Below are 10,051 nucleotides of genomic sequence, written 5' to 3' on the forward strand. Positions count from 1 at the left end.
AGGCGCGGCTATGGGTCGCAGGGTCTGATTCCTCAGGGCTCGATGCAAGGCTAGGGCCTGGGCTGAGACGTCTGCTCCTCCGCATGCAATGCGCAGCGAAGACAAGACCCCCATTTCTCCCAGTGCAGGGGGCGAGATGGGAGCTATGATGCCATTTTACAGGCCGGAAAACCGAAGCTTGGCTTTAACTTGCAGCGGGTAGGTAAGGGGTGGGGAGCAGAGGCTTGGCTGAGTGCAGGAGGCTGAAGGGACGGATGCGACCGAGGACACGCGGCGGCCTTTGCTGTCTGGGCTGCACCTCAGCCCTGCCCCAAGGGAGTGCAGTGTGCTGAGACTCGCCCCCACCCCAGTCTTCATAGTTGTGGGTGAAGCAAGCCCTAATTCCAGAAGTTTTTTTCCCTAGCGCAGGTAGGCTGCCGCTGGAGAATTGTGGCCGCCCATCTGTCTGCCCAGTTCCGCCTCCCATGGGCACACGTGGCTCCCTCGGGAGCCTTCAGACAGGCACCCTCACGCCCACCCAGCAGGACCCCCTTCCCCATCTCCTATCCATAAAGGCACAGCACCTCCCCACTGCTCAGAATTCTGAGCACCGCTGGGTTGCCGCGCACCCTGCTTCCCCCCTCGTGCGTCCCTGGTGGGCAGACAGTATACCAGGATCTTTGGGCTGGGCTGGGTTTCCCAGGCAAGTTGCGCCCCCAACATTGGTCCCAGGCTACTTGGGGCAAATATACACACAGAAGGGACCGGCCGGAGGTTCGGGGTGCGCGGGGCACTCCTGCTCTAGGCCTCAGAGTATGGAGAGAGCAGAATCGGGCTCCCCCGCGCACCGTGCAAAGGGAAGCACTGAGGAGCCTGGCTTTACTTGACCCTGCTAATTCGTTTCAGGATGGACCGCCTGGAATTGCTTACAGCGCCTGCTTGGACGCGGCCTCGGGGGTCTCGGGGAAGGCCCGCCGCCAGGAGCTGCCCGCCGCCAGGAGCTGCCCTCACCGTCCTCCCTCCCGCCATCAGCCGCTCAGCCCTGGGCCCCAGAGAAGGGCGGGCGGCTGGGGGCCCAAACCTCGCCGCAACGTGGACAAGCCCGCGCGCCCAGGGGCTCTGCCCTCTCCTCCGCACTCCACTCCCACCTCTTGACTCCCAACCCTCCGCAGCGACGGGCGCCAACACAGCAGCCTCGGGCGCTCCCCAGTCGTCTCTCCATCCCACGAAAGTGCTTGGCCCACAGCACCGGCGAACGCGACATTCTGGGCGACCCTCGTGGCCGTGGACGAGCCGAGACCCTGAGCCTGGGAGGCAGGCGGGTGGGGCTGCGTGCCGGGGCTGCCCGCGGGGCCGCTGAGTTGTGGCCTCTGTCCCTTCGTCGGACCCCAGCCGCCAAGCCCGGAGAAGAACCGCGGGCGGGGGCAGCCAGGGAGGAGCGGGAGCGGGAGCCGGCACCGGAGCGGGGATCTGCATCAAAGCCGGGGTCGGATATTCGGTGCTGCATGCGGAGGCGTTGGCGGGAGTGCTGTCTGCCTCTGTGCATAGGCAGTGGGTTTGCAGCCTCTGGGGCGGGTGCTGAGTTAGAACTGGAGGGCTGTGGGGACTCCTGGAGTGGAGGGGCCCAAACCAGAGCCAGAACAGGGGCCAGGTCCGCCTCCAGGGAGGGCTGGAGACAGAAGCGGTTTCCTTCCCTGTCTGCCACGGCAGGGCGCGTTTGCGTCCACCGCCGGATCTCCTGTGCCAGGGCAGACACTGCCTGCGATGAGGAAGGAGGCCGTTCCTGTTACCCAGCCTGGGGTCTCCATGGGAGGCCTCCCCAACCTGTGGCTCAGGTGGTCCCACTGCTCCTTGACCTTGCCCTCCCTGGACCCTTCTCCTCCCTGGTGCCCACCTCCTGACACCAGGGAGGTGGGAGTGGAGCGGGGAGGAGAGGGCAGAGCCCCTGGGCGCGCAGGCTTGTCCGGGTTCCAGCGAAGTTTGGGCCCCCAGCCGCCCGCCCTTCTCTGGGGCCCAGGGCTGAGCGGCTGATGGCGGGAGGGAGGACGGTGAGGGCAGCTCCTGGCGGCGGGCCTTCCCCGAGACCCCGAGGCCGCGACCAAGCAGGCGCTGTAAGCAATTCCAGGCGGTCCATCCTGAAACGAATTAGCAGGGTCAAGTAAAGCCGGGCTCCTCAGTGCTTCCCTTTGCACGGTGCGCGGGGGAGCCCGATTCTGCTCTCTCCATACTCTGAGGCCTAGAGGAGGAGTGCCCCGCGCACCTCGAACCTCTGGCCGGTCCCTTCTGTGTGTATATTTGCCCCAAGTAGCCTGGGACCAATGGGGGTGCAACTTGCCTGGGAAACCCAGCTCTGGAAGTCCCCACCAAGCCCACCCCCACGTGTTCTCCTTGGTGTTGGGCCTTTACTCAAACTGCTAGAGTGGTGGGTACTCTGGCTGGTTCCAAGCTCTGGGGGGTGTGCCAGACAGCAGGCAGGAACCCTGCCCAGGAGCTCCAGGCCGGCAGCCAGGTTCCCAGGAAGGGACCCAGGGCTTGGAGGAGGTGTCCCTGTGAGTCTGGTCGGGCAGCTGACCACGTAGCTGGCAAAGGCCTGGGAGTTAGACACAGCCTGGTGTGCACACCTTGTGGCTGGGAGGACACTGGACAGGATGACAGGAGGTGTGGCCCCCTCACCCCACCTAGAGCATCCCCTGGGACTCTTCCTAGGCCCCAGCGCCACCTGTTCCCTGGTCCCAGGGCAGGGTCTGACCCTCCTGAGAGTCCTAGTGCCTGGACCCTGGGGGACAAATGACTGCAGGATGGACAAAGAGAAAAGCGAGACCCTGAGAGAAGCAGACATGGGATGGGTTAATGGGTGCAGAGAAGACTGGACAGGGAAGCACACAGCCCTGTGACACCAGCCTCCTCCCAGCCCAGAGAGGACGGGCCAGGGTCTGCACAGCCAGCCGCATACAGCTGGCCCCCAACCTCCTGTCACCGGGCCTAGCTGTCCCCCCACAACTATGGGTGCGGTGTTCTGGGCCAAGTTCCCAGGAGGACAGATGTGGGGAGATGATGAGAGGGATGGCTGGGCCGGATGGGTGATGGCACCCTCTGCCCCCCGACCTCGCCAGGCACCAGGACTCCCTGCAGACTGGAAGTTCCCACAACTCCAGAACAAACAAACAAACAGACAGACTGATGGACAGCCCAGCCCTGGACCCCTCTCCAATTTCTGAGGCTGTTGATTTAGCTGCCCACTTGGTAGGAGGACCCAGCCACATGGGGAGCTGGCTGTCCATCTGTCTGTCCATCTCCTGGCCACACTAGCCCCTCCACCCCAGGTGCAGCCAGGCAGAGGTGAGGCTCTGAGACCCTGGATGACCTATATGCAGGCTGGTGAGGTGGCTGGATCTCAGCCAGGGGGCCCAGCTGAGGAACCAGTCCCTGCTAGCCCCCTTCCCTTCTGTGGCCCCAGCAGGGAGAGCCACACTTGCCAGGGGAAGGGACTTGTCCCAAAAGACCCTGGAGGAGTGTTGGCTGAGGGTGAGTGGCCAGAAGATGGACACGTGCAGACGGGCACCTCCAGTTCCTCTGGGCAGCAGGGAACCCTGACTGGACAGTAGCTCCCACTTGCCCATGTTCAAGCACTCACACCACCATGTGCACACATACTCGTGAGCATGGGCGTGAGTGTGTGTGTTCACACCATGTTCATACTCAGGCACACATACATGGGAGTGTGGGCACATATGCCTACACATGTGTGCATACCAATATTGTGACCGTGGGCACATGTGTCCACATGCACACACCAGACACACAGACGTCAGCATGGGCACACACAGGCACACTGCAAACAGACACACGGACTGGGCCCAGACGCACACATGCACACTGTATGCCTGCAGACACGCAAGCGTGGGCACTCTACATGTACACAGACATGAGCACGGGCATGCGTGCACCTCTGTACATACACAGACACACGTGAGCATGGGCACACACATGCACATAGCAGACACCAACACAGACACCAGTGTGGGAGAGTGTGCACACACTGGCATGTGTAGCAGACAGACATACAGGTGCACACATGTGCAGGCTTATCACTCACAGTGGCCACTGTAACCCTTCTACAATAATGACGATGCTCACGTGCGCCTTGGATTGACTTGACTTGGGCGAAGCACTGTGGAAGCTTGCTGCTGCGTGAGGAAGGAAGAATGCAATACTTCAGTCCTCTCCTGCTGGGTCATTCCTGAAGCGGATGCACTCGGATGATGGCATCCGACTGGCCAGCCTGCTTCCTTGGACATTGGTACTGGAAGAGACGTTCAAGACAAGATCGGTCTACAGGGAACCTTCTGGGTGGAACTCCCTGGGAGGCCACTTTCCATGCTCAGACCCCAACCCTGAATCCTGCTTGGTGGCGAATGAGCCCTGGGAAGCTCTGAGAAGGAAGGCTCTGGGGACAGGGCCAGAGGCAGTGAGGAATGACAACTAAGCCAGTGACCTCAGCACCTTTGTTAATGGGTCCTAACAAGGCCATGCCCCCATAAACATTGGATATGTTGTATCTCTCTTTAAAGATGCTTAAAGCATTTAAAGTAATCAAATATATCACACTTGCAGTTTTCATTAAATGCTCAATTGATTCAAGTAGTCCGCACTGTCACTGTGACAGCCCAGTGTGACTGCTGGGAGAGACAGTGTGGAAATCCTGCCTCAGTGCAGTGGAGGACTGGCCCCATACCCTGTGCCTCTCGGTCCACTCTGCTCCCTGGCCGAGCCCCCAAGGCTGCTGGATTGTCCCTGCTAGGCCAGGACTGTGCCCAGGTGCCCAGGCTGGCATTGAGCCTCCTGCCCACTGCTCTGCGCAGACCCTGCTCGTATCTGCCCCTGTGCCTGTGGGGGCCGACCTGAGGAGCCCTCACTGACCTGGGGCCAAAGGCAGGTGGGCTGCCCAGGCTGGGGCAGGTTTTGGGGAGTGTCCCTGATGGGCAAGGCTCTAGCATGGGAATGCCTTTGCTGAGACCTGTGGAGGATCCCCAAGCCCGTGGGCGGAGGGGGACCGGGGCCTGGAGAGATTAGGGGCACAGGCAGTTTTCCCTGGTCAGGGTGGCGATGCAGGGCTGGGGGCTGCCAACCCTGTCTGGTCTCCTGCCTTCCCAGGGGAAGGAGCTGGTGAGAAGGCTGGGAATACTTCATTTCAAAGAGAACAGGACTGCTTCGGCAGGACCCCTGTACCCTGGGCCCTTCTGCACAGGGAGGAACCAGGGTGGGGATGTCGCCCAGTCTCAGGAGCTGGGTCCAGGAGCGAGCTTCATCCTTCAGGGTTCTGTGTCTGGGAACACACCCTGGCCTCTGCAAGCCTCAGTAATGTTGTCTGAGAAGTGGGGAGAATGCTGCAGGCCCCATGGGTGGATGGAGCCAGCACACGTGGGCCCTCAATTGCAGCTCCCCAGCTGATGTCACTATTGCTGCCGCAGGGTGTCCTTGGGCCCCTCCCAGCCCCGCAGGTCCTCCCAGCACTGTGAGTAGGGTGGCTGTTGCCTCCATAGCGCCTGTGGAGCCTCCGGGCCTGGCATGAGGTTTGGGGAGGGGGAATCACAGCTGGACCCCCCAGGAGGCCCAGTTAGGCACCCTCTCCTGGCTTCCCCACTGGGTCCCTATGCCCAGACTCAGCCTTGGTTTCCCCACATCCATAAGCCTGCCCCCGCCCCACCCCAGCCCTGACAAATCCCTTCCCTCCTCCAAGGCTCTGCTGAACCAGGTTGGAATTTCTCAAAAGCAAACAAACAGGCAAGCTCGGAGCTGCGGTTTTCGGAGCTCAGATTCCTCATGAGTCTGTCTGAGCCAGCATCAGACCAGGCCGGCTGCCCCACGGCAGGCTGGATGGAGTGGGGGTCCTCAGCTGAGCACCCCTGGCCCACTGGCTGCTGGACATGAGCAGGGACCAGGCTCAGAGCCTACAGTCCCAGACAGCACCTGGCTGGCCCGGTTCCCTCCTGAGACCCAGCAAGGATGGCAGGAGGCTGCAGCCAGTGCTGAATTCGGGTCTGGAGTGGCCGGGTGGGAGGTGGCTGGTGACGATGCCTGTACCGATGCAGGGCTGGGGGACATGGAGGGTGAGGATTGGAGGGACTGGAGGCTCAGGGTGGGGGCTAGGCCAGGGTATGGGCTGATGAGAAGTGACCCGAGGTGGCCATCAGAGCGGGTGGGGACATCCTCAGGCCCATGGCAGGGCAGGGCAGGGCAGGGCAGGGCAGGGCGTGGAGGCTGCTGTGGAGGAACGTGGGGGTGGGAGAGGCGGGCCGGGGCCGGGAGGGCACCTCAAGGGGCCGACAGGGTTAGGAGGGAGGGCTGGGGAGAGGGGAGGGGTGGGAGGGGTTCTCGCCAGGTGGTCTTAATCTCCTCAGTGAAATAGGAGTCCTGGGGGGTGGGCGGGGGAGGTGGGAGCTGGAGACAGCTGCGGGAGGGGGCCGGGCCTGACAGCCTGAGGCCGCCAGGAACCCCTGCCTACCCGGCCGACGAGTGTCCGTGGGCTAAGACTCGGAGCCGGTTCTTCCACCCACCCCTTTTAACTTGGCCTCATCTGCCTTTAGTGAGATGATTTCGGTCACCCGGAGGGGCTGGCATGTGTCTGTGGGGGTGTTGTCTGGGCCCTTCCTGCTCTCTTAGCTGCCTGAGTGACTGGGCAGGGCAGGGCCTGGGCCACTGACGCCCCTCACTTGGGTCCCCACTAAGCTGTTGTCTGCTCTGAGGTAATGCCAATGGGGCTAGGGGGTGCAGGGGGGGGAGGAGGCCCTGGCCATCCCTGGACACCTCAGCTTCCCCTGCCAGCCCAGCTCAGGGAACAGAGGGACAGTGCACGGGATGGCATGGGTCCAGGACACATGTGGCTCCTGTGTGGACATCCTGGGAGACGGGAGGGGGCATGGGCAGTGTGGAGGCGCGGGCTGCCCTGTCCTGCTAAGTAGGTGCTTGGCACCAGCTGTTCTGGGTGGACAGACAGACGGATGTGAGCTTTTGCCGTTGCCCTAAAGCCAATCCAGCCCCTCCCTCCAGTGTGTTTGCCAGGACCGAGTGACCCAGCAGCCACCCAATCCTGGGCGGGGGTGTGGACGGGCGCTGGGCTGTCTCAGTCTTCACCAGGAACTACCAGGCCCTGGGGCTGGTCTGAGTGTCCAAGGTACCCACTGCAGCGGAGGTCCCAGCCTGGAGAAACCAAGGCAGTCCCCCCTGACAGAGCTGGCCTGGAACAGGTGGGGCAGGAGCACCTGGGCCATCCCTGGATCCTCTAGGCTGGCTTGGCTCTCCTGCGGACCCCATGATCAGGGCCCCTCTCTGCAGTGCCCACCCACACCCCCATGTGGCTCCTATGTAGACAGAGCCCCTGGCCACCTGTCCCCTCCCTCCCAGCCCTGTGCCCTGTCCCCACCACCAGATAAGCCAGCCTTCTCCCCTTGCACCTGCTGGGCCCTGCACCCTGCTGATTCTCTCTGTTCCTTGGGGCTGTCAGGGTGGCACTTGCCCCAGGGCATTTGCTGTTGTGTCATTGTTCCCTCTGGGTCAGGCTTAGGGTCACCAGGGCTTCGGGTGCCAGGGAAGGTAACCCCCGAGGCGACCAGCCGGCCTGTCTCCCTGTGTAGAGCAGCAGAGAGCAACAAGGCACAACCAAGACGTGCATAGTCTCAGATGTCACCAAGGGGGTGGCACATGAATCCCGATAAGCCAGCCCTCGTGAGCTGGAGGCTGGGCAGATGCACGGCAGCCCTGGCTCAAGGAACAGGCTGGGCTTGTGGGTCTCTGGACACAGGGCCGTCAGCCCTGCACTGGTGGGACTGGTTCACTAGCCTCCCAACTCCAGAACCCTTCAACTTAGTGTTCAGGAGAGTTCCCTCACGTGGCCTCAATATCACTAACCCCCCGAGCTCCTCCTATCCATCTCTGCACATTCAAGACACAATGAGTCTTAGTCACGCCCACACTTAGAGTGAATTTTTGCAATTAAGTTCTTTCCTAAAGTCTGCTACAACCAGCCAGAGTCTTAATTCAGGACAGAGTATGTTTCAGTCTAGGGAGATAAAATAGGGCGATACCCTGCAAACATCTGCAGGGCTGTGCAGGGTCAGAGGAAGCAGCCCAGGTCTAAGGGAAGAAAGTTCGGGAAGGAAGTCACTGCTCCTAAATGAAAAAGAGCTAGGCAACATCAGAGCTGCCTGGAAGGTAAGCAAACATGGTGCCCCAGGGAGAGCAAAGTGACCCTTCTCCCCTGAGGGTGGTGGGACACTGGGCTGAAGGGATGGAATTTGAAGGGCTTTTTTCTGACTCCAGAACTGGGCGTCTGGTTTTGCTTCCTAGGGAGGGAGGTGCCTTCGGACACTCAGTGTCTCCGCCCGGGCCTCAATGCTGCAGACTTTGGAGCTTGCTTGCCTCCTCCACAGCCCTCCTTGCTAGCCCAAGACCAGGGGAGTGTGGGGTGACTGTGTTCTGGATCAGGGACCAGGGCAGAGGTCTGAGGCTGCAGTGGTAAAAGATATATCCCAGTTTGACTCCCCGGAGCCTTGTAGGTGTTGTGAGAAGTGATAAAATGATTGTAGAGTCCCTAGCATGATGTCAGCAAATTAAACCTGCCATGTATCTCTTTACACACATATACGCACACCTCTACATCATATCTGCAAATTCCACCATCAGGACTCAGCGAGGGTCATTGTGCAGGTGCTGAGGACACTGTCTGGGGTCTGGACACCAGCCTCTTGGTACAGGATGTCACCGCCTTCATTCTACACGTGCTACCTTTTTTAATGTGGCCCCAACTGTCCCCTGCTCTGATCTTAAGGCTGGAAGTCTCCAAATCAGTGCCCAGGCCCTTTCAGACCTCCTGACAGCCCCCACCCCAACCCCAATCAACAGTTGGCCTATGGCCTGGACCTAGCCCCGAGCCTCCCCCCATGGTTTATAAGAACAGCCAGCATCAAGCATCTTGGATTTCAGATAGGGGGACCCCCCACCTGGTGGCAGCTGACACCTGAGCCCATCCTACCCAGTGGCAAGGGGCAGGGGTGAGTGACCCAGCTGGAGAGAGCTGCCATGGGAACAGTCAGAAAATCCCAGTGTCACTCACCCTGATGCCAGAGGGGAGACTGAGGCACAGAACAGGGCAAGGCTGTGGGCGTCTATGCAGGGCCGGGATGAGCCGGGGTCCTGCCACATCCCTGCCCCTGGTGCCCTGCCCACCCCTGCTGTCCACCCGCCCGCCCAGGCAGAAAATGGCCATTTCCTCCAGCCCCCGCCCCAGGGAGCGACACGGAGCTGGCAAAACAAACAGGCCATTCCTCCTGTGGCCGCTGGCTGGTGATGGATGGCCAGAGGGGCTGGCTGTGCTGATGGACGACCGCCCATCATGTGTGGGCCGGGGGTGGGGCCTGTCCAGGCCTCGGCCCAGGCACGGACACAGACTCCTCATCCCACTCTGAGACACTCCTGCGGCGGGGACCCATAGGGACTGAGGCCCAGCACATCAATCCGTGCAGCCTCCAGCTCCCACTGGTTCCATGAGGTGTCCAGGTCCCCACTGCAGGTAGGGATGTGCCAGGATGACAGCATCTGTGAGGATGGGGTCTCCCGGGCACCTCCTCAGCTCCTGCCAGTTGCCAAGGGCAAGAGCCCCCTCCTCACACCTCTGCAGTCTGGGCTGACTGGGCTGCGGTCCCCTGAAGCATGGGGCTGGGGACCTCCATGGCCCAGGCCCCCCAGCAGGGCTCACGCAGGCTGGGTTGGGTCTGGGCTTCTTCCGTGGAGAGGTGTACCTGCAGGACTGATGGGGCACTAGGTCTGGGGGCCTGGTCCTGGCTGTGGAGAAAAGGCCTTGGAGGGGCCGGGTCTCTGAGCTCCGGTGGGGTTGGGGGGGCACGCAGGAGGGCCAGGGCATGAACAGAAATGGGTCAGGGGCTGAGGACTGGGGGTGTCTGACAGGACCCGGCCCACACGGCAGTGGCCTTAGAAGGCCCTAGGGTCCTCTGTCCTGGTCAGACTTTCTGGCCGGGCCCGGGATTGTCACCTCACTGGAGAGATGGGCAAGTCA

Source organism: Nomascus leucogenys, chromosome 7b (assembly GCF_006542625.1).
Source record: "Nomascus leucogenys isolate Asia chromosome 7b, Asia_NLE_v1, whole genome shotgun sequence".
Classification (NCBI taxonomy): Eukaryota; Metazoa; Chordata; class Mammalia; order Primates; family Hylobatidae; genus Nomascus; species Nomascus leucogenys.